Source organism: Neofelis nebulosa, chromosome 3 (genome assembly GCF_028018385.1).
Source record: "Neofelis nebulosa isolate mNeoNeb1 chromosome 3, mNeoNeb1.pri, whole genome shotgun sequence".
Lineage (NCBI taxonomy): Eukaryota > Metazoa > Chordata > Mammalia > Carnivora > Felidae > Neofelis > Neofelis nebulosa.
In genome coordinates this window covers 162701785-162727668 of record NC_080784.1, presented here as the reverse complement: position 1 = coordinate 162727668, position 25884 = coordinate 162701785, and the positions used below count along the sequence as shown (strand labels likewise).

Here is a 25884-nt window from a genome sequence, read left to right as displayed (position 1 = left end):
ACTTTGGGAAGGCAGGGTTCAATGCCAGGAAATGAAGAAGTAAAAGGAAAATAAAGCATATAAGGAGACAAAGCAAACACAAGCTAGTCCAATACCAAGCTATATAGATCCATGGGAAAACTTGGCATATTTGGAGTGAATGCAGAGGAGAAGAGGAAGAGAGAGAAGTTATCTGATCAAAAAAGTGACAGAAGAATCCAGCAAAGTTGTCCCAAAAGTATTAATTTTTAAACAGAATTCCAAATATTTGTTTTCCTCATAACACATTATTTTCTTTGCTAACTTTTTAAAGGCAAATTTTAAATTATATATGTGGCTGACACTTGTGGTTCACATTATATTTCTATTGGACAATGCTGGTTTGGACCTGGAGTGCTATTTTTCTCTTTGCATTCATCTGTTGATTTGTCAAAGAGATGTGAAATATCTTCCACTGTCATTTTTCCTCTCTTCACCACTTTGGACAGAAATGAAAATTTCTGAATTCTCAACTGCATTCAGTGAAAACTAAAAGGGAACCTACAAACATGGTGTGTCTCCAAGGTTCCTTTATAACTTGTTGAAATATGATGCAATAACTTGGGTAATGTAAAAAAATTAAAAACTGAAAAACTGGCACAACAGTGACAATCCCCCCCCCCACCAATATCCTATCATCCCATGTGATTCCATCATTCTTCTATTTTCATATTCTCTTTTTAGGGAAGATGGAAATAACTAATGAGTCATGAGGAAATAAAATATTTAAATGTAAATGAATACAAGATAGAATAAGTTTTATTCAATTTAAAAACAGTAAATTTTGCCTTTATTCTTTGGAAGACCTCAAAGAAAGAATAACACTCTGGAAATACTAGTCCTTACAAATAGCTAGAAATGCTAAAAAAAAAAAAAAAAAAAAAAAAAAAAAAAAAAAAAAAAAAGTATAATACTAAAGCCAATGGATATTAACAGTATGTACACTAAGGGCTAATCAAAAATTGGTAAATAAAAAAATTAATAATGCACTCTTCTTGCCTATCCTATCAAACTGTATCTCAAGGAAGGCAAAGAGACCTAGTTGATGAGAGTTAGTCCTTCCAAGAATTTCAGCTAATAAGAACAAAAGAAATGTATTACATAGATGGGCAATAATCATCAATAGATGTTAAAACCATTAGGAGAAAAAGTAATAGTGAATTTCACAATATATGACAATGTCACCATCTGTATGCACTAATCAAGCTTAGCATCTCCAAAAGTGAGAAAACCAGATATTATGTACCTCCTGATGTAACATGTAATACTCAGTACTTATGTGTCAAATATTCTTGTTGAAAAAGAATCAAAATAGGATCAAACCTTTAGATCATATATTCTTAACTGGAACAATATCACACCCAAGAGGTAAAAAAGATCTTAAACAGTAAGTTAAAACAGTTTCTTATCCTCCAAAGCACAACACTATGATCTGTCCTCTGGGTCTCAGGAAGTAGACAGACAATGAAGTAAAAAAATTTCTAAAAAGGCTCTTTAAGGGGACAATAATGAAAGAAAACAAAAAGTTAGATCAAACTTCCAGTTTACATTAATACTGGAAGGGAATAAGTAAAATGACATCAGGAAAAAGCAATGAGACAAATCCAGAATGGGAAATATTCTATAGAACAACTGATCCAGTTCCTTCAACATGGAGGGGGGAAAAAGATAACAGCAGGGGAAGTGGGGGTCCATCAATTTTTCTAAAATTTAAAAGGACTTAAAGCCTTCAGTTTTAGAAATATACTCAGAAATACTTACAGATCAATGACATGTGGCATAGGCTTCAAAACAATATTAGGAAAGGATGAGTAAGAGTATAGATGAAAAAAGACTCAGTTATTAAAGCTGGGTGACAGATGGAAGTTCATTATTCTATTGTATAAAATCTTCCATTGAAACAAAATCATGAGTTACTTGAGAAAGATTCTGCTTAAGGAATTAGAGCAGAACTACAAACATACAATGGAAAATAGGAGCTAGAAAAACAACTAAATAAGTACACCAATTAACCCTGGAAGAACCAGATTATTTAGGGTACAGAAGACAACTCAAAAAACAAAACAAAATATCGAGACACTCCTGAAGAAACTGCATTGCATGAAACAAAACCAGGATGCTATATATTTAGCAAACAGTAATACAGATTTCTACACCAAGAACTGTTATAAATGCTACACAAATACAAACTCCTTTATCATCACATCAAGCAACCTAAGATTATTAAGTGGTGGAGCTGGGATCTAAACCCACACAGTCTGGCATTCTGGTTCTATTGCATAAGCCTGGAACTACTATACCATGTTGCTTTTTGAAATGATACAAGCAGAAAATAAGCTACTGTAATATTAACAATGTACTTACAGACATTCACAGAAAGGCAGAAGCATATAGTTGAAGGCATCTATCAGAATACATAATAAAAAAAAAAGAGATAAAACATGAGAAGAGATAAATGACATAAAATCAATCCAAAAAGCCAGCATTCTGCTGGTGGGCATTTCAAAATGGGAGAACACAGAAAAACCAAGAAATATTACCAAATCATAATAAAAGAACATTTCCCATACGGAAAGGAAGACACATGCATTTCAACCACAAAGGGCCTACCAACTTGAGAGTCCAGAAAGAACAAAAAATAACTCATACCAAGACAAATAACTAGAAGAGTCCAAACTAGAAAGATACTAAAGCTTCCAAGCAGAGAAGGAAGGAGTGTAAGTCACAGAGTAACATCAGACTTAGCATCTTGACCCAAACAAAACAGAGCAAAACCCTTAAGTTCTGATGGAAATTAATCTGAATCTAAATTTCTACACGCCGCCAAACTATCAAGCAATAATGAGCAGGCCAAAGCCATTTTCAGACAGCAAGAATTTGGAACCTTGTACACTGGGATTAATCATAAGCACCTTGTGTACTGAAGTTAATTTAGGACACATTCCAGCCAAAAGACAGAGAATGCCATAAAAGAGACATATGTGGAATCTAAGAAAGAGTAAATCTAACCCAGAAATGCAGGAACATCTCTGAATGGTAAGACATACAGGCTTCCAAACCTATCAAGACTGAAGCAGGAAGGAGGAGGGCTCTAAAAGGGGTGTCTCCAGGAAAACTAGAGATTCTACCTAACAAATAATATATATTATGATTCAAGTATGAAACATCTGAGGAAATGTAAAGGTATCTTTTTCTCCATCAAGGAAAAAGGCAATTAAAGACCATAATGGTGGAAGATGAACAATATAAAGCAAACTAGTAAGAATATAAAGCAAACTAGTAGTATGATTTTGAAAAACTTACTAATTCTAAGATCAGCAACCTAACCCTGATATCAAATTTTTTTTAACTAAAAAAAAAATTTTTTAACGTTTCTTTATTTTTAAGAGATGGACAGAGAGACAGAGTATGAGTGGGGAAAGGACAGGGAGAGGGAGATACAGAATCCAAAGCAGGCTTCAGGACCCGAGCTGTCAGCACAGAGCCCAAAGCGGGGCTTGAACTCCTGAACCATGAGATCATAACCTGAGCCCAAGTCAGACGCTTAACTAACTGAGCCACCCAGGCGCCCCTGATATCAAATATTTTATTTTTTTTTTTTTTATTTTTTAAATTTTTTTTTTTTTTCAACATTTTTTATTTATTTTTGGGACAGAGAGAAACTGAGCATGAACGGGGGAGGGGCAGAGAGAGAGGGAGACACAGAATCGGAAACAGGCTCCAGGCTCCGAGCCATCAGCCCAGAGCCTGACGCGGGGCTCGAACTCACAGACCGCGAGATCGTGACCTGGCTGAAGTCGGACGCTTAACCGACTGCGCCACCCAGGCGCCCCTCAAATATTTTATTTTTTGAGTTCCATTAGAATCATGACCTTGGACCCACTGAGAACAAAAAATAACCCTAGCTCAATGATTAACTGCAGTTGATTGTGTTTAGCTTTTAAAATCAACCTACTGACAAGCCTAAATATGTTAATTCTTGTTACAGAACAGAATGAGATTGTTCATCATACACCTACTCAAATATTAAGAAAAATAGGAATGGAAATGAAGGAGCAGAAGACACAAGATGGAGAAAAGGATAAAAGTCCTGGTGTTTTGTTTTGTTTTTTAATTTTAAGCAATCTCTACACTCAACATGGGCTCAAACTTACAACCCCAAAATTAAGAGTCACAAATGACCTACCAAATGAGCCAGCCAGGCACCCCAAAAGTCCTAGTGTTATCTTACATAACAGGGATTTAAAATACAACATTTGGGCCCCCCCCAGGCTCAGTCAGTCAAGTGTCCAACTTCAGCTTAGGCCATGATCTCATGGTTCATGGGTTTGGACCCCGTGTCGGGCTCTGTGCTGACAGCTCAAAGCCTGCTTCAGATCCTATTTTTCTCTCTCTTTCTGCCCCTCCCTCGTTCTCTCTCTCAAAAAAAAAAATAAATAAATAAAAAATAAAAAATAAATAAAATGCAATTATCTAAGAAATTCAAATATTTTAAAGTTGCAAAAATATTAATATAAGAATGAAATATAATTAAGTTTTAAGCTTTGGCATACAGAGAGAAAAGAGATTACAGACAGTATAAGCTAAATCCTCATCTTTTTCAGCAGGAATTCAAGAGACATAAATTAAAGTTAATTAATCAAGGTGCACCTGAGTGGCTCAGTCAGTTAAGCATCCGATTTTGGCTCAGGTCATGATCTCACTTGAGTCCTGCATCAGTCTCTGGACTGACAGCTCAGAGCCTGGAGCCTGCTGTGGATTCTGTGTCTCCCTCTCTCTCTCTACCTTTCCCCTGCTCAAGCTCTCTCTCTCCCTCTCTCTCAAAGATAAGTAAACATTTTTTAAAAAATTTTTAATAAAAAAAATAAGGTTATTAATCAAGAAATGAAAGCAGGTCCCAAAGGAAGAAAAACCCAGAACCAGATGGCTTCACAGGAAATTCTCTAAAACATTTAAAAAATTAACACCAATCTTTCTCAAAGTGTTCCAAAGAATTAAAGAGGAGGGAACATTTCCAAACTCATTCTATGAGGTACCAGTACCCAGATACCAAAACCAGAAAAAGACACAACAAGAAAACTACAGAGCAATATCCCTGATGAACAGTGATGCAAAAATCCTCAACACAATACTAAGAAACCAAATTCAACAGCACATTAAAAAGGATTATGTGGTATGTATACCTAGAATGCAAGGATGGTTCAAAATATGAAAATCTATCAATATAATATACCACATTAAGAGAATGAGGGGGAAAAACACATGATCATCTCAACTGATGCAGAAAAAGCATCCAACAAAATTCAACACCATTTCCCAATAAAAACACTCAATAAGCTAGGAAGAGAACTACCTCAACACAATAAAAACCTTGTATGAAATGTCCACAACTAACATCAATCATAATCAACAATGGAAAACTGAAAGCTTTTCTTCTAAGTTTAGGAACAAGGCAAGGATGCCCACTCTCATCACTTCTACTCAACACACTGCTGAAAGTCCTAGCTAGAGCAATTATTAGGCAAGAAAAATAACATTTCCTCTTTCATTTCTGATTTAGAGTCTTCCTTTTTCTTAGTCTAGCTAAAGTTCTATCAATTTTATCTTTTCAAAAAACCAGCTATTAGTTTCATTCATCTTTTATATTGTTGTCTTAGTCTCTGTTTCATTTACCTCTGCTCTCATCTTTGTTTTCTTCCTTCTGCCAACTTTAGCCTTAGTATGTTCTTTTTCTAATTCCTTGAAGTGTAGTTAATTGTTTGTCTTTCTTTGTTCTTAATCTAGGTATTTATTGCTAAAAACTTCCCACTTAAAACTGCTTTTGCTACATCCCATGTGTTTTGGTACCTCGTGTTCCCATTTTTGTTTAAGCGATAGTTTACTCTTGAACACAGATTTGAACTGCACAGGTCCACTTACACATGGGTTTTTATTTTTGTTTTTTGATAAATACAGTACTATAAATTTTCCCTATGATTTTAATAACATTTTCTCTCTAGCTTACTTTATTGTAAGGATATAATATATAATACACAAAACATACAAAATATGTTTCAATCAACTGATTATGTTATTAGTAAGGCTTCCTTCCGGTCAACAGCAGACTATTAATAATGTTTTTAGCAAGTCAAAAGTTATCCATGTGGTACACCTGAGTAGCTCAGTCAGTTAAGCATTCAACTCTTGATTTCTAGCTCCACATGGGCATGGAGCCTGCGTAAAGATTCTTTCCATTTGTGCTGGCTCAAGAAAAAAGAAAAGAAAAAAGAAAAGAAAAGAAAAGAAAAGAAAAGAAAAGAGAGGAAAGAAAGGAAAGAAAGGAAAGAAAGGAAGAAAGGAAGAAAGGAAGGAAGGAAGGAAGGAAGGAAGGAAGGAAGGAAGGAAGGAAGAAAGAAAGAAAGAAAGAAAGAAAGAAAGAAAGAAAGAAAGAAAGAAAGAAAGAAAGAAAAGAGGGGAAAAAAGTTACATGTGGATTTTTGACTCCCACACTGTTCAAGGGTCAACTCTATTTTGATTTCCCTTTTATGTTCTTTAACCCATTGACTATTCAGGTAGGTGTTATTTAATTTCCACAGAACTGTGAATTTTCCAGTTGTCCTCCTGTTGTTTCTAGTTTCAAAACCCTATGGTTGGAAAAGATATTTGATATGAAATCAATCTTCTTACATTTGCTAAGGCTTATTTTGTGACTTAAGATATGCTCTATCCTAAAGAGTGTTCCATGTACACTTGGGGAAAATGTGTATTCTGCTGCTGCTGAGTGGAATGTTCTATGTATAAGGTATATTTCATGTTTAGTGTTTAGTTTCTGTCAAGATGATCCATCCACTGTTGAAAGTGGGGTATCAAAATCCCCTACTATTATTGTATTGCTGTCTATTTCTCCCTTAATTATATGTTATTTTCTTAAAATTTTTAGATACTCCATTGTTGGGTGCATATATATTCATAATTATTACATACTCTTAATAAATCAACTCCTTTTTCATTTTAGGACTCTGTCTCTTGATATAGTTTTTGACTTAAAATCTACTTTGTTTGCTATTAAGTATAGCTACTCCTGCTCTCTTTGGTTTCCATGTGCATAGATAATCTTTTTCCATCCCTTCAATTTGAGCCTACATGTGTCCTTGAAGCCAAAGTGAGTCTTTCATAGGCATCATATAGTTGGGTCTTGTTTTTTAATCCAGTCAGCCACTCTATGCCTTTTGACAAGTAAATTTAATCCATTTGTATTTAAAGTAATTATTGACAGTTAAGAACTTACTAATGTCTATAGTTGCACCAAAAACCATAAAATACCTAGGAATAAATCTAACCAAAGAAGTGAAAAATCTATACAGTGAAAACTATAGAAAGGCTGATGAAAGAAACTGAAGAAGACACAAAGAAATGGAAAAAGATTCCATACTCCTGGATAGGAAGAACAAATATTGTTAAAATGTCGATACTACCCAAAGCAATCTATGTATTCAACGCGATCCTTATCAAAGTAACACCAGCATTCTTCACAGGGCTAGAACAAATAATCCTAAAATTTGTATGGAACCAGAAAAGACCCCGAATACCAAACCAATCTTGAAAAAGAAAACCAAAGCAGGAGGCATCACAATCCCAGACTTCAAGCTATACTACAAAGCCGTAATCATCAAGACAGTATGGTACTGGCACAAGAACAGACACTCAGATCAATGGAATAGAATAGAGAACTCAGAAATGGACCCATAAATGTATGGGCAACTAATCTTTGACAAAGCAGGAAAGAATATCCAATGGAATAAAGACAGTCTCTTCAGCAAGTGATGCTGGGAAAACTGGACAGCAACATGCAGAAGAATGAACCTGGAGCACTTTCTTACACCATACACAAAAATAAACTCAAAATGGATGAAAGACCTCAATGTAAGACAGGAAGCCATCAAAATCCTCGAGGAGAAAGCAAGCAAAAACCTCTTTGATCTTGGCTGCAGCAACTTCTTACTCAACACTTCTCCAGAGGCAAGGGAAACAAAAGCAAAAATGAACTACTGGGACCTCATCAAAATAAAAAGCTTCTGCACAGCGAAGGAAACAATCAGCAAAACTAAAAGGCAACCGACAGAATGGGAGAAGATATTTGCCAATGACATATCAGATACAGGGTTAGTATGTATCTATCTATCTATCTATCTATCTATCTATCTATCTATCTATATACACACATACACACACACGCTGGAGTATTACTCAGCAATCAAAAAGAATGAACTCTTGCCATTTGCAACTACGTGGATGGAACAGGAGGGTATTATGCTAAGTGAAATTAGTCAGAGAAAAGACAAAAATCATGACTTCACTCATATGAGGACTTTAAGAGACAAAACAGATGAACATAAGGGAAGGGAAGCAAAAATCATATAAAAACAGGGAGGGGGACAAAACAAAAGAGACTCATAAATATGGAGAACAAACTGAGGGTTGCTGGAGGGGTTGTGGGAGGGTGGATGGGCTAAATGGGTAAGGGGCATTAAGGAATCTACTGAAATCATTACTTCATTATATACTAACTAATTTGGATGTAAATTTTAAAAAATAAAAAATAAAGTTAAATCAAAAAAAAAAAAAGAACTTACTAATGTCATCTTATTATTTTCTGGCTGTTTTGTGTAGCCCCTTCATTCCTTTCTTCCTCTTTTGCTGTCTTTCTTTGTGAACTGATTTTCTATAGTGGTATGCTTTGATTCTCTTCTCTTTATCTTCTGTCAATCTACTGCAGGTTTTACTTTGTGGTTGCCATGAGGCTTACACAAAACATTTTATGGGCATTAACAGTCTATATTAAACTAACAACTTCAATCACATACGAAAATTTTATTCTTTTATGCCCCCTCCCATACATTATTTTCGATGTTGTAATTTACTTTTTATATATCCATATAAATTGTTGCAGCTATAGTTTTTAATAATTTTGGCCTTTAAGCCTTTATACTAGTTAAGTGATTCACACACATTACATTGTAAGAATACTCTGAATTTTGACTGTATACTTACCTTTACCAGTATGTTCTATAATTTCATATAATTTTATGTTACTAAGTAGCATCTTTTCATTTCAGCTTGAAGAATTCCTCTCAGCATTTCTTGTAAGTCAGGTCTAGTGGTGATAAACTCTCTCAACTTTTGTCTGTTTGGGAAAGTCTTTACCTCTCTTTCAACCCTGAAAAACAATTTTGTGGGGTAAAGTTTTCTTGATTGGCAGTTTTTTCCTTTCAGCGCTTTGGATATATCTTTACATGTTCTCCTGACCTGCAAAGTTTCTGCTGAGAAATCTGATGATAGCCTTATGGGGGTTCCCTTATATGGGAATTTTTTTTTTCTCTTGATGCTTCTAAACTTTCATGTTTGACTTTAGACAGTTTTATTATAATGTCTTGGAGAATATGATTTTGGTTTGAAATTTTGGGGTGATCTATTATTAGTTTCATGAACTTAGATGGCCAAATCTCTCCCTAGATTTGGGAAGTTCTTAGCCATTATTTCTTTAAAAATTAGACTTCTCCTTTCTCCCTCTCTTACTCTGGGACTTCAATAATTCATAGTTCAATAGTACCTTGTCATTCCATAGGCTTTCTTCACTCTTTTTCATTCTCCTTTACTTTTTTTTTTTTTAATGTTTATTTATTCTTGAAAGAGAGACAGAGCACGAGCAGGGGAGGAGCAGAGAGAGCCACCCAGGTGCCCCATCATTCTCCTTTACTTTTACTCTGCTGATTACATATCAAATGACCTGTCTTTTAATTCTTTCTTCTGCTTGGTTGAGTCTGCTATTGAATCTACTAAAATCTTCAGTTCAATCATTGTGTTCTTCAACTGTAGGATGTATTTGAATGGTTTCTATTTCTTTGAATTTCTTTTTGATAATTTGCTGTGTAATGCTACTCCTCTAAGGGTTTATATTTAATCCCTATATGTTTAATTTTTTTTTCTTCACGTGTAAAGCTTACTTGAATTGTCAAACTACAATATACTGACAACTGCAGAGGGTCAGGCTGTAAAAACTGGCTTAGCCAGTCTACCTGGGAAACTGGGAATCTACTACAATACTCATTCAACAAATGACACTGTATACTAGTCTGCCTATATGCTTTCAAGTAATATTCAGATTATAGGGCAAAACTTCTTTTATCTTTACCCTAACCCTTTCCTATATTTCCTCTCTCATGGTGACTTCATAAAAAGATGTAATAATATATTTTGAAAAATTATAGTGGTGAATAAATCATGCAGTACAAAGTGGTATCTTGAATAATAAGCAGTACCTTAATTATTTTAGTAAAAACTTTGTACGAATGTCACTCCTTACTATTGTTTAAAATATTCCCTAGAAATTCCAAAAGAGAAAAAGTCTTTGAAATAGATCATAAATCTAAATCTTTAGAGGCTATGAGTACATATTTTGATTTTTATTTCCTGGCCCATTTAAGTAGTGCTTTTGTTGTTTGAAAGGTATTTAACTTTTTTTTTTTAACTTTTACTTATTTTTGAGACAGGGAGAGAATGCACGTGAGCAGGGGAGGGACAGAGAAAGAGGGGGATGGAGGATCTGAAGCAGGCTCTATGCTGACAGCAGAGAGCCAGATGAGGGGCTTGAACTCACAAACAGTGAGATCATGACCTGAGCTGCAGTCAGATGCTTAACTGACTGAGCCACCCAGGCACCCCTAAAAGGTATACATATACATGATTTTTAAAAAATAGTACAAAAAGGCAGCATAATGGAAAGGCAGCATGCCCAACTGTCCCTACCTGCAGTCCTACTCCCTAGAAACTATCACTTTCATCTATTTTTTATATTTCACTTACTTTTATATTTATCTTCATAATTATACATAACATGTTCCTGTCTTTATTTCTTGAGTAGCATCAAATTACCTATTGACTCCTCGTTATGAAAGTGGATTTAGTTCACTTATATTATCTTCAATCTGCATTTTTTTCTCCTCATTCCAAAGGCAATCAATCCTATTGGGCATTTCTATGTGGCATGTGAAACTAAGGACTGAATTTAAATTTGCTTAAGCATCCTACTCTTGACTTCAGGCTCAGGTCATGATCTCACAGTTCACAGGTTCCAGCCCTCACGGCGCTGATCGTGTGGACCCTGCTGGGGATTCTCTCTCTTCCCCTTCCCCCACTTGTACACACCCTCTCTAAATAAATAAACTTAAAAAAATTTTAACGACTTCTACTTAAATAGCCAGATGTAACTAGTAGCTACCATACAAGATGGGGAGAGCTCATCATTTCCTATCTTTCAGAGTGTGTGTGTTTTTTTTTTAACATGCTAGTCATTTTTTAAAGTTTGTATGTATTTACTTTGAGAGAGAGCGGGTACATGCACACAGGGGAAGGGCAGACTGAGAGGGAAAGAGAGAATCCCAAGCAGGTTCTGCACTGTCAGCACAGAGCCTGACACAGGGCTTGAATTCACAAACCATGAGATCATGACCTGTGTAGAAATCAAGAGTTAGACACTTAACCAATGGAGTCACCCAGGGGCCCCTAAAGTTTTCTTTACAATCTATTAACAATCAATTTTTGTACATATCCTATAGGTGCTTGAAAATAAGTTATGGTCTCTATTTCCAAGGTAGAATTCAGTTATCCATCAAATTTTGTTTATTAATTGGAGTATTTAGATGTTCTACAGCCTTAAGATTTTGTTCACTTGATACACTATGGTCTAAGACCCATTAATGTCTTCTGCCAGTATGGATTTTGTGAATAAATGTCTAGTATGTTTTTTGCCTTTTGAATATTATTTTTTAAATTATTTTTAACAGATATTTGGTACTTCATTATAAAATGAACTTTACAGAATACTCATCTTTTTGTTGCTTAATTCCATCCTCTCTTTATATCTTACAGATAGTTCCGTTACTTTTACCAAGGTTTTTATTATTGTACTATAGACATCTTTACCATCATATCCACATATAATGAACTTAGTCCTCTATTTCCTTTCTTTGGGGGGGGGGGGGGGCAGAGAGAGAGAGGGAAAGAATCCCAAGCAGGCTTGGCACTGCCAATGTGGAGCTTGATGTGGGGCTTGAAGTCACGAACCATTAGATCATGACCTGAGCCAAAATCAAGAGTCAGATGCTTAACTGACTGAGCCACCAAGGTACCCAAGTCCTCTATTTCTTCACATTTTACCTGTAAGTTCTCTACTACAAGCTATAATACAATGTGTTTATTTTTCCTCCTCCCTTTGTCATCACTAGATTTCAACAAAACACATTATCTTTCTTAACTGTTTACCTTTCTGCAGTTAGGTATACTTCTATTACTACACTTACTGATTTTATATGCTACTGACTCCCAGCTATCACACAAGAAGCAATTAGCTTACTTAGCACACTTACTCAAGCTCCCACATTCTTCTCCCTTTTCCTTCTGAAATCGTTTGTTTCATTATTCATATATGTAGCAGACTAAGGTCTGCTCAAATACTGACTTATCAATGAAGACTTCTTTGTCCACGCAATTTAAAACTGTAAACCCTGCCTACCTCCCTCATATTCATATACTACAACCCCTTATAGCCCGATTTGTTTTACTCCAAAAGTAATAATGACCATCTAACATATTTACTAGTTTCTCATCTAGCTTCCTCCAGTTGGAATATAAACTCCCCAAGGGCAGGGTTTTTTGCCTACTTTGTTCACTGGTATAACACAGGAACTAGAACAGTACCTAGCATACCTAGATGCTCAATAAGTACTTGCTGAATAAACAGGATAAAATCCACCACTAAAAGTATATTTAAAAAACTATAAAAGCAATGTTGAGAGAAATGAAGGCCTAAATGAAAAGAGAGGTTATACTGTGTTTGTGGATCAAAAGACTTGGCATTAACAGGTGCCTGGGTGGCTCAGTCGGTTAAGCATCCAACTTTGGCTCAGGTCATGATCTCGCAGTCCATGAGTTCGAGCCCCGTGTCGGGCTCTGTGCTGACAGCTCAGAGCCTGGAGCCTGTTTCAGATTCTGTGTCTCCCTCTCTCTCTGACCTTCCCCTGTTCATGCTCTGTCTCAAAAATAAATAAACGTTAAAAAAAAATTTTTTTAAAGACTCGGCATTAAGAGGTCAGTTCTCTCTAAAATGATCTGTGGGTTCAATGTAATCACAATCCCAGTAGCCATTTTTACAGAGGGACCAAGTTAATCTTAAAATTAATATGAAATTAAAGGAATCAAAAAAAAAAAAAACAATTTTGAAAAAGAAGCAGTGTTAGAGAATTTCCATTACTAGAAAAGCTACAATAATCAAGACATTAAGATACTGATATAAGGACAGACCTATAGTTCACTACATAAAACAGATTTCATAAAGACCCACATACTTATGGTTAGTTGCTTTCTGACAAAAGCAGAAAGATAACTCTGTGGAGAAAGGATGACCTTTTCTCAACAAATGCTGCTGTTAACAACTGTGTATCTATGTGAGGGGAAAATTTTTTTGAAGAATCTCAACCCTTTCTTCATCCCATATATAAAAATTACTTTGAAATAAATCATAAACACAAAAGCTAAAACTATAAAACTTCTGTTAAGAAAACATGAGAAAAAGTCTGAGGCAGATAAATATTTCTTAGAACACAAAAAATGTGAATCATAAAAGAATTGATAAATTGTATTTAATCAAAATTTAAAACTTTTCAAAGACACCATTAGGAAAACAAAGGAAGGCATGGGGCGCCTGGGTGAATCAGGTGGTTAAGCACCAACTTCTGCTCAGGTCATGATCTCATTGTTCCTGAGTTCAAGCCCTGTGTCAAGCTCTGTTCCGACAGCTCAGAGCCTGCTTCAGATTCTTGTGTGCGTGCACGCACGCTCTCTCTCTCTCAAAAACAAACATTAAAAAAATCTTTTAATAAAAATGAAAATAAATATCTTAGCCAGACCAATCAAGTGGAAAAAAAGACAGATTACCAAAATCAAAAATGATACTGAATCTCTACAGATTGTATATTTACTTCACTATAGATTCTATAGATATTTAAAGGGTAACAACTCATAAACAACTTTATCAATAAATTTCACAACACAGATGAAATGGACAAGTTCCTTCAGAAACTTAGCATGCATGTGAAGAGACAGAAACATACAACCATGTAACCAATAACCAACAGAAAAACAAACAATATAAGCAGACCAGTCGACGATGCAGATATTGGAACCAACAGATAAGCATTTAAATAACTATCAATATACTCAGGAGAACTGGAGTATTAAAAATCTTTAAAACAGGATTAAATTGATGTTCTAGCACTCAAAATTACAATATAAAATTAAGACTATAATAGATCAGTTTCAACAAAAGAGAAAACAGTTTGACTAATGAAAGAAGGGTCAATAGAAGATACCTAAAGTGAAGTACAGAGAAAAAAATATTTAAGAGATGTGTGGAACATGATCATTGACTTGTCACATGTTTAAATTAGAATCTGAAAAGGGGAACAGAATATTTGAAGAGGAATAACAGAACATCCTCAAACAAAAAGGCATCAAGCTACTAATTCAAAAAGGGGTATGAACATAAAACAAAACACTTCTAAAGAAAAGCATATCTCAACATATTATAGTCAAACAACTAAAAATCTAATACAAAAGAGAAAGTCTTGAAAGTAGTCAAAGAAAAATAAAAGACACATTATTGTCAGCAAGACTATAAGGTGATAATTACCTTCAATAAGACTGGCAGCTGACTTCAACAAAAAGCCAAAAGACAAGAAAACATTTTTTTAATGAAGAAAAAAATAACTACCAACTTAGAATTCTACACTCAGTAAAAAATATTCTTCAAAACACAATGTGAAATTAAGATGGTCTCAAATAAAAATGAAAAAAAAAATCACCATCAGTAGGTAGACCAGTATTAAAATATATACTAAAAGAAGTTCTTCAGACAGAAGGAAAATAATCCCAGACAGAAACATACAAAGGCAGGTAGGAAGAGACCTGGAAAGGGTAAATATTAACAAAAACTGTCTAAAATCATACCAATAATGCTTTCTGGAGTTTAAAATATGTACAAATAAAATGCAGAATAATAACAATGCAAAAAGGTTGGAGTAGGAGTTAAAGTGTAAGAAACTGGCATTATTGGGGAATGGTAGTAGTAGTAATCTATACTATACTAATAAGTATACTTGTCATAATCTCTGGAATAACAATGAAAGATACAGTGAAAGAATACATAAGTCAGGAGCAAACAGTGGGAAAAACAGAATAAAAATAATCTGATTAACTCAAAAGAAAGCAAAACAGAAGGGATAAAAAGGAATGCAAAGTAGATGATTCAAAGTCAAAGTTGATGGTAGTGGCAAACTTAGGAGTAAAAAAGTAAATGAACTAATACTGAAACTAAAAGACTAACACTTGATTAAATTAATGATAATCTGCATTTATTCACAAGACATCCATAAAATATGAAAAAAACTGTTTACAAATATTTCACTTACTATAAAATTATACATACACACAAATGCCTCAGAAAATGCTAGGAAAAAAAATTTAACTGGGCTTATCCCTGAGATTTTAGGTGATTTTTTCCCATCAGAGATTTTCTTTGTAGTTTTTGGCACGTTAACTCTTTTCAAGGAGCAAGACTCATTTTTTATAAAAACTGCAATACTTTTCAAAAGAAAAAAAAATCAGTTTACAAAATGTAATGATCAGCTCCAACAAAATAAAACAGGCTTACAGAAAAAGAATGTGATCACGTCTAAAAAGCAGCAGAACATATAAACTTATTTCACACAATAAACTCTAATCTTAAAACTAAAAAACCTTTATAATTACAAATATATATCATCACCGTTTCTGATGGAGACAAAAATTAATCAGATAAGAGTCGGAAATGGCTCTTCTCATCAACTAACGGTTCCCTCATTTCTCTTCTTGCATCTAATAAATATCTGTGAGAATTTTCTATTATACTGTATTACACATTAAAGTTACAAAATAAAGTAGAAGTCCTAACATTTTTCACTTTAATTTGTGGGCTATTTCCTAAATAACTTTTTCTAATATTATCTCAACTAAAATTTAGGTTTCAACATAAAAGAAAACTAGTCATCAGTTTCATGAACCAAAATTTGCCAAAGGACTTCCAAGAAATATACAATAAATACCGTGCATCTTGGAAGCATGCTCTAGTAACTGTTTTATTACTGTAAATCACATAAAAAGATCAAGTACTCCCAAAATCTCCATATAAAAACAAAACTCTAAGCAACTTATTTAAATACATTTAGAAGAGTTCCGGAAGATGGCGGCGTAGGAGGACGCTGGGCTCACCGCGCGTCCTGCTGATCACTTAGATTCCACCTACACCTGCCTAAAGAACCCAGAAAACCGCCAGAGGATTAGCAGAACGGAGTCTCCGGAGCCAAGCGCAGACGAGAGGCCCACGGAAGAGGGTAGGAAGGGCGGCGAGGCGGTGCGCGCTCCACGGACTGGCGGGAGGGAGCCGGGGCGGAGGGGCGGCTCGCCAGCCAAGCGGAGCCCCCGAGTCTGGCTGGCAAAAGCGGAGGGGCCGGACGGACTGTGTTCCGACAGCAAGCGCGACTTAGCGTCTGGGAGGTCAGAAGTTAACAGCTCTGCTCAGAAAGCGGGAAGGCTGGAGGACAAAGGGAGGGAGAGCTGCTGAGCCCCCGGACGGCAGAGCTCAGCTTGGCGGGGAACAAAGGCGCTCGCCAGCGCCATCTCCCTCGCCCATCCCCCAGCCAAAATCCCAAAGAGAACCAGTTCCTGCCAGGGAACTTGCTCGCTCCGCGCAAACACCCAACTCTGTGCTTCTGCGGAGCCAAACCTCCGGCAGCGGATCTGACTCCCTCCCGCTGCCACAGGGCCCCTCCTGAAGTGGATCACCTAAGGAGAAGCGAGCTAAGCCTGCCCCTCCCGCCCCCGTGCACCTTGCCTACCCACCCCAGCTAATACGCCAGATCCCCAGCACCACAAGCCTGGCAGTGTGCAAGTAGACCAGACGGGCCACACCACCCCACAGTGAATCCCGCCCCTAGGAGAGGGGAAGAGAAGGCACACACCAGACTGACTGTGGCCCCAGCGGTGGGCTGGGGGCAGACATCAGGTCGGACTGCGGCCCCGCCCACCAACTCCAGTTATACACCACAGCACGGGGGAAGTGCCCTGCAGGTCCTCACCGCTCCAGGGACTATCCAAAATGACCAAATGGAAGAATTTCCCTCAGAAGAAGCTCCAGGAAATAACAACAGCTAATGAACTGATCAAAAAGGATTTAAATAATATAACAGAAAGTGAATTTAGAATAATAGTCATAAAATTAATCGCTGGGCTTGAAAACAGTATACAGGACAGCAGAGAATCTCTTGCGACAGAGATCAAGGGACTAAGGAACAGTCACGAGGAGCTGAAAAACGCTTTAAACGAAATGCAAAACAAAATGGAAACCACGACGGCTCGGATTGAAGAGGCAGAGGAGGGGCGCCTGGGTGGCGCAGTCGGTTAAGCTTCCGACTTCAGCCAGGTCACGATCTCGCGGTCCGTGAGTTCGAGCCCCGCGTCAGGCTCTGGGCTGATGGCTCGGAGCCTGGAGCCCGTTTCCGATTCTGTGTCTCCCTCTCTCTCTGCCCCTCCCCTGTTCATGCTCTGTCTCTCTCTGTCCCAAAAATAAGTAAAAAATGTTGAAAAAAAAAAAATTAAAAAAAAAAAAAAAAAAAAATGAAGAGGCAGAGGAGAGAATAGGTGAACTAGAAGATAAAGTTATGGAGAAGGAGGAAGCTGAAAGAAAGAGAGATAAAAAAATCCAGGAGTGTGAGGGGAAAATTAGAGAACTAAGTGATACACTAAAAAGAAATAATATACGCATAATTGGTATCCCAGAGGAGGAAGAGAGAGGGAAAGGTGCTGAAGGGGTACTTGAAGAAATTATAGCTGAGAACTTCCCTGAACCGGGGAAGGAAAAAGGCATTGAAATCCAAGAGGCACAGAGAACTCCCTTCAGACGTAACTTGAATCGATCTTCTGCACGACATATCATAGTGAAACTGGCAAAATACAAGGATAAAGAGAAAATTCTGAAAGCAGCAAGGGATAAACGTGCCCTCACATATAAAGGGAGACCTATAAGACTCGTGACTGATCTCTCCTTTGAAACTTGGCAGGCCAGAAAGGCTTGGCACGATATCTTCAGTGTGCTAAACAGAAAAAATATGCAGCCGAGAATCCTTTATCCAGCAAGTCTGTCATTTAGAATAGAAGGAGAGATAAAGGTCTTCCCAAACAAACAAAAACTGAAGGAATTTGTCACCACGAAACCAGCCCTACAAGAGATCCTAAGGGGGATCCTGTGAGACAAAGTACCAGAGACATCACTACAAGCATAAAACATACAGACATCACAATGACTCTAAACCCGTATCTTTCTATAATAACACTGAATGTAAATGGATTAATTGCGCCAACCAAAAGACATAGGGTATCAGAATGGATAAAAAAACAAGACCCATCTATTTGCTGTCTACAAGAGACTCATTTGAGATCTGAGGACACCTTTAGATTGAGAGTGAGGGGATGGAGAACTATTTATCGTGCTACTGGAAGCCAAAAGAAAGCTGGAGTAGCCATACTTATATCAGACAAACTAGACTTTAAATTAAAGGCTGTAACAAGAGATGAAGAAGGGCATTATATAATAATTACAGGGTCTATCCATCAGGAAGAGCTAACAATTATAAATGTCTATGCGCCAAATACTGGAGCCCCCAGATATATAAAACAGTTACTCATAAACATAAGCAACCTTATTGTTAAGAATGTGGTAATTGCAGGGGACTTTAACACCCCACTTACAGAAATGGATAGATCATCTAGACACACAGTCAATAAAGAAACAAGGGCCCTGAATGATACATTGGATCAGATGGACTTGACAGATATATTTAGAACTCTGCATCCCAAAGCAACAGAATATACTTTCTTCTCGAGTGCACATGGAACATTCTCCAAGATAGATCATATACTGGGTCACAAAACAGCCCTTCATAAATTTACAGGAATTGAAATTATACCATGCATACTTTCAGACCACAATGCTATGAAGCTTGAAATCAACCACAGGAAAAAGTCTGGAAAACCTCCAAAAGCGTGGAGGTTAAAGAACACCCTACTAACGAATGAGTGGGTCAACCAGGCAATTAGAGAAGAAATTAAAAAATATATGGAAACAAACGAAAATGAAAATACAACAATCCAAACGCTTTGGGACGCAGCAAAGGCAGTCCTGAGAGGAAAATACATCGCAATCCAGGCCTATCTCAAGAAACAAGAAAAATCCCAAATACAAAATCTAACAGCACACCTAAAGGAAATAGAAGCAGAACAGCAAAGGCAGCCTAAACCCAGCAGAAGAAGAGAAATCATAAAGATCAGAGCAGAAATAAACAATATAGAATCTAAAAAAACTGTAGAGCAGATCAACGAAACCAAGAGTTGGTTTTTTGAAAAAATAAACAAAATTGACAAACCTCTAGCCAGGCTTCTCAAAAAGAAAAGGGAGATGACCCAAATAGATAAAATCATGAATGAAAATGGAAATATTACAACCAATCCCTCAGAGATACAAACAATTATCAGGGAATACTATGAAAAATTATATGCCAACAAATTGGACAACCTTGAAGAAATGGACAAATTCCTAAACACCCACACTCTTCCAAAACTCAATCAGGAGGAAATAGAAAGCTTGAACAGACCCATAACCAGCGAAGAAATTGAATCGGTTATCAAAAATCTCCCAACAAATAAGAGTCCAGGACCAGATGGCTTCCCAGGGGAGTTCTACCAGACGTTTAAAGCAGAGATAATACCTATCCTTCTCAAGCTATTCCAAGAAATAGAAAGGGAAGGAAAACTTCCAGACTCATTCTATGAAGCCAGTATTACTTTGATTCCTAAACCAGACAGAGACCCAGTAAAAAAAGAGAACTACAGGCCAATATCCCTGATGAATATGGATGCAAAAATTCTCAATAAGATACTAGCAAATCGAATTCAACAGCATATAAAAAGAATTATTCACCATGATCAAGTGGGATTCATTCCTGGGATGCAGGGCTGGTTCAACATTCGCAAATCGATCAACGTGATACATCACATTAACAAAAAAAAAAGAGAAGAACCATATGATCCTGTCAATCGATGCAGAAAAGGCCTTTGACAAAATCCAGCACTCTTTCTTAATAAAAACCCTTGAGAAAGTCGGGATAGAAGGAACATACTTAAAGATCATAAAAGCCATTTATGAAAAGCCCACAGCTCACATCATCCTCAATGGGGAAAAACTAAGAGCTTTTTCCCTGAGATCAGGAACACGACAGGGATGCCCACTCTCACCGCTGTTGTTTAATATAGTGCTGGAAGTTCTAGCATCAGCAATCAGACAACAAAAGGAAATCAAAGGCATCCAAATTGGCAAAGATGAAGTCAAGCTTTCGCTTTTTGCAGATGACATGATATTATACATGGAAAATCCGATAGACTCCACCAAAAGTCTGCTAGAACTGATACATGAATTCAGCAAAGTTGCAGGATACAAAATCAATGTACAGAAATCCGTTGCATTCTTATACACTAACAATGAAGCAACAGAAAGACAAATAAAGAAACTGATCCCATTCACAATTGCACCAAGAAGCATAAAATACCTAGGAATAAATCTAACCAAAGATGTAAAAGATCTGTATGCTGAAAACTATAGAAAGCTTATGCAGGTAATTGAAGAAGATATAAAGAAATGGAAAGACATTCCCTGCTCATGGATTGGAAGAATAAATATTGTCAAAATGTCAATACTACCCAAAGCTATCTACACATTCAATGCAATCCCAATCAAAATTGCACCAGCATTCTTCTTGAAACTAGAACAAGCAATGCTAAAATTCATATGGAACCACAAAAGGCCCCGAATAGCCAAAGTAATTTTGAAGAAGAAGACCAAAGCAGGAGGCATCACAATCCCAGACTTTAGCCTCTACTACAAAGCTGTCATCATCAAGACAGCATGGTATTGGCATAAAAACAGACACATAGACCAATGGAATTGAATAGAAACCCCAGAACTAGACCCACAAACGTATGGCCAACTCATTTTTGACAAAGCAGGAAAGAACATCCAATGGAAAAAAGACAGTCTCTTTAACAAATGGTGCTGGGAGAACTGGACAGCAACATGCAGAAGGTTGAAACTAGACCACTTTCTCACACCATTCACAAAAATAAACTCAAAATGGATAAAGGACCTGAATGTGAGACAGGAAACCATCAAAACCTTAGAGGAGAAAGCAGGAAAAGACCTCTCTGACCTCAGCCGTAGCAATCTCTTACTCGGCACATCCCCAAAGGCAAGGGAATTAAAAGCAAAAGTGAATTACTGGGACCTTATGAAGATAAAAAGCTTCTGCACAGCAAAGGAAACAACCAACAAAACTAAAAGGCAACCAACGGAATGGGAAAAGATATTTGCAAATGACACATCGGACAAAGGGCTAGTATCCAAAATCTATAAAGAGCTCATCAAACTCCACACCCGAAAAACAAATAACCCAGTGAAGAAATGGGCAGAAAACATGAATAGACACTTCTCTAAAGAAGACATCCGGATGGCCAACAGGCACATGAAAAGATGTTCAACGTCGCTCCTCATCAGGGAAATACAAATCAAAACCACACTCAGATACCACCTCACGCCAGTCAGAGTGGCCAAAATGAAGAAATCAGGAGACTATAGATGCTGGAGAGGATGTGGAGAGACGGGAACCCTCTTGCACTGTTGGTGGGAATGCAAATTGGTGCAGCCGCTCTGGAAAGCAGTGTGGAGGTTCCTCAGAAAATTAAAAATAGACCTACCCTATGACCCAGCAATAGCACTGCTAGGAATTTATCCAAAGGATACAGGAGTACTGATGCATAGGGGCACTTGTACCCCAATGTTTATAGCAGCACTCTCAACAATAGCCAAATTATGGAAAGAGCCTAAATGTCCATCAACTGATGAATGGATAAAGAAATTGTGGTTTATATACACAATGGAATACTATGTGGCAATGAGAAAAAATGAAATATGGCCTTTTGTAGCAACGTGGATGGAACTGGAGAGTGTGATGCTAAGTGAAATAAGCCATACAGAGAAAGACAGATACCATATGGTTTCACTCTTATGTGGATCCTGAGAAACGTAACAGAAACCCATGGGGGAGGGGAAAGGAAAAAAAAAAAAAAAAGAGGTCAGAGTGGGAGAGAGCCAAAGCATAAGAGACTGTTAAAAACTGAGAACAAACTGAGGGTTGATGGGGGGTGGGAGGGAGGGCAGGGTGGGTGATGGGTATTGAGGAGGGCACCTTTTGGGATGAGCACTGGGTGTTGTATGGAAACCAATTTGACAGTAAATTTCATATATTAAAAAATAAATAAATAAAAAATAAATAAATAAAATAAAAAAATAAATAAATAAATAAATAAATAAAAAAAATAAAACTAGCAAAAAAAACATTAAAAATCAAAGTATAGATTAATAAATTAATAAAAAAAAATAAAAATAAAAATAAATAAATAAATACATTTAAACTGGGAGTCAAAAGAAAGGTAAGAGCCATGTCTGGTACACATTTTGAAAATAACAAAAGGAGAATAACTGCTAACATTTATTGGCCACTTAACTTTGTTCTAAGTAATTTGCATGTACTGTCTCATTTAATCCTCACATATTAAAAACTAGTATAATCTTCCTTTCAGAGATGAGAAATTGAGGTAACATCTGCCCAAGGTTATACAACCATCTAACAGTAAAGCCAGGATTTGAATGCCAAACAGGCTGGCTCTAGAGCCTGTGTTCTTAATCACTACATCATTCTATCAATATAAGTAATTAAGACCTTGTTAAAGTAGTATGCTGTTATTAAGTTTCAGGCAATAAACAAGCTTTACTTAGAATAAACCAGATATTTTAACCATCTGATCATGTCACTGAGAATAAATAAATGAAATAATACCTAAAAACTTCCTAGCTTTTTTCCTGCCTAAAAGGCAGTCCCTATTAAAAGTATATTCATAAAAATCCGAGAAACTTCCAAAAATAGACACCAGAAGGCACACTAAAAACTACTCGATTAAACTGTAAGATTTTATCTATTTTCTCTTGAAAGTAGTTTAACTTAGTTTTTCCCAACTTAAACTGGAAGATACAGATACCTAGAAGTAGAATAAAATGTCACAGAAATCCTACATAAAGCTAATGTCAATTTTTGGGAGGATAAAGAATTCTTTCTTGGCATTTAGATTTTCCTTTTAAGGAAGTGTTTTGGAGCAATCAAAAAACCTTTCTGTTGAATTTCATTTTTTTTTTAATGTTTATTTATTTTTGAGAGAGTGCGAGCGGGAGAGGGCCAGAGAGAGGGGGACAGAGGATCTGAAGTGGGCTCTGCACTGACAGACTGTCAGCAGGGAGCCCAATGTAGGGCTCGAACTCACAAACCTCGAGATCATGACCTGAGCCAAAGTCGGTTGCTCAATGGAGTCACACAGGTGCCCCTGTTGAACTTCATTTTAATTGTGTGTACTGACTGCTTCACAGATCCCCACCCTACTTAGAAGGCTTGTTCAAGAACACTACTATCCAAATGATTTATGCTCATAAAAAGTTAACTTAATACAGTTCAGTAAAACACACTTTAGAAATAAAGTATAGATTCACTTTATTATAGGTCATTATTAATTTATTATATACTTATGGAACATTTTTTTCAACAAAAGCACAAAAGTTTGGTTTATCCTGGATATTAATACAAATTCAGTATCAGTCTACTTAAATTCTAATTCAAGAGTGACACATTATTTTAAAAATTGATAACTTAAGTGTCCATGCGAAAAGATCAGTAAATTATTACACAAACCTAGAGGAGAGTACTCCACAGCCATTAAAAATAATCACATTGCTCTCTGCCCCTCCCCCGTTCATGCTCTGTCTCTCTCTGTCCCAAAAAAAAAAAAAAAAAAAAAATCACATTGTAGAAAACTACCGACATAAAAATAAAAATGTTCAGGATTCATTGTTAAGTGAATAGAATAATTTGCACTACAGGGGCTCTTGGGTGGCTCAGTTGGTAAAGCGTCAGACCAGGCTCAGATTGTGATCTCACTGTCCCCAGTGTCAGTCTCCATGCACAGCAAGGAGCCTGCTTAGGATGGATTTCCACCCCACCTCCCCCGCAACCCCACCTCCTTCCAGGCAGGCTTTCCCTCAAAATAAAGAAATAAATAAATAAACATGGGGGGGGGGGAGAATATGCACTACAGTAGATGCATTATGAGCCCATTTTGTAAACATGAAGTGTCTTCAAGTACACATATATTTATATAATTGCTAAAAAAATGAAGCAAGAAACTATTCCAGAAGGTTAACAATGGCACCTCTTTGTAGTGGGATTTCCAGTAATATTTTAAAAATTTAGTTCATGCTTTTTCCTGTTTCCCAAATTTTCTACGTTAGGGATGTGCTATTTTCATAACTGGGGGGAAGAGATTTAAAAAGAGACAAAGGCAACTATTTACATTTAAGCCATGATTTAATACAAATAATAAACTCTAAATTAGGCATATGGTTTAACCCTTACTAATAAAACCCCCATCTGTGGTTGGTTTTGTTTGTTTTCAAATACAAAACCTCTTAAGGTGAACCAACCTGTGTTTTCATTTTCCACTATTCTGAATGAGAATTAAAAACTTAAGTACCTGACTAAATATGAACTCTTTGAAAAATATGGGAATTCCTGTTTTACTATTTGACCATATAAATGTAAAAATTAAAATATTTCTGAAAAACAAAGTAAGCCACATCCTAAGCAGTATACTGTAGGTCAAAAACAATTCATAAATATTTAATTTTTACAAGTGATTTCTTTATGGAGACTTCTAAGACTTAAAATAATAAGCAGAATTACATCTTTGTAAAATACACACCAAAGATACATTAACAACTCAATAACTGACACTATACTTATGAGGATGAATTTAGGTAATTTAACATTTGTATAACTAATAACACAGAGAAAAACTGGAAACTCCTATCCATCTAATTCACAAAAGTTGTTAACAGAGCTATAAAAATGACTAACAAATGGCTGTAAAGCAACCTATAAATATAAATGTCATTATAATAATTACAGTCAACTTGTAAGAAATTGCTCTGACACTTCATAAGTAATTCATACAATTGCATCTAGAATTTTAGACTTGGTAAAAGAGAAAATGCAATCTTTACTAGTACAAGGCCTATTAGAAACTACACATAAAAAAACTTACTTTATGCCTCTGCAAAGAACTGGAAGGAAACAGACACAAACAACAAAAGGTAATACTGCTATAATGTGGAACTTTGATTTTTCACAAGGTTGTTGTTTGCTTTCACAGTTTAAAATATTTGCAGCAAATATTTAACTGACACAGCAGTAGGAGTAAAACTGTGGGAGAGAAGGTATATTAAATATGTGCTTTCAGGAAAGGAAATAAGGTAAGAAATAATTTACTTTTATTACTAACATCTCCCGACATATTAGATGGTAGATAATAGTTAACTGACAGAACTAAATCTCCTAATATTTCTAACAATCCTGAAATCTCAAAGAGGCTATAATTATCAAATTAAACATCAAATGGCTCTTTCCTGTGGACTAGTGTAAAAACAAAAAAGCAACTATCAATTAGTCTTACAAACGTCTGCTGCAACAATGCAACTTAACTCCTTACTTGCTTACTCTTTAAAAATTTTTTTTTCAACGTTTTTTATTT

At 36.3% G+C, this 25884-nt stretch overlaps 1 protein-coding gene across 5 annotated transcripts in view; it reads right to left on the bottom strand.

Annotated features, from left to right (window-relative positions):
• Window positions 1-25884, bottom strand: part of CLOCK (clock circadian regulator) — a 128144-nt gene that overhangs the window by 97822 nt on the left and 4438 nt on the right. The window contains exon 1 of one of the 5 annotated variants that reach the window (XM_058722543.1): window positions 9049-9069. The exons of the other annotated variants lie outside the window; for them this stretch is intronic. The gene's annotated coding sequence lies outside the window, so the exon portion shown is untranslated. Of the gene's footprint in view, window positions 1-9048; window positions 9070-25884 lie in introns of those variants that run through there. 5 annotated transcript variants of the gene reach the window in all.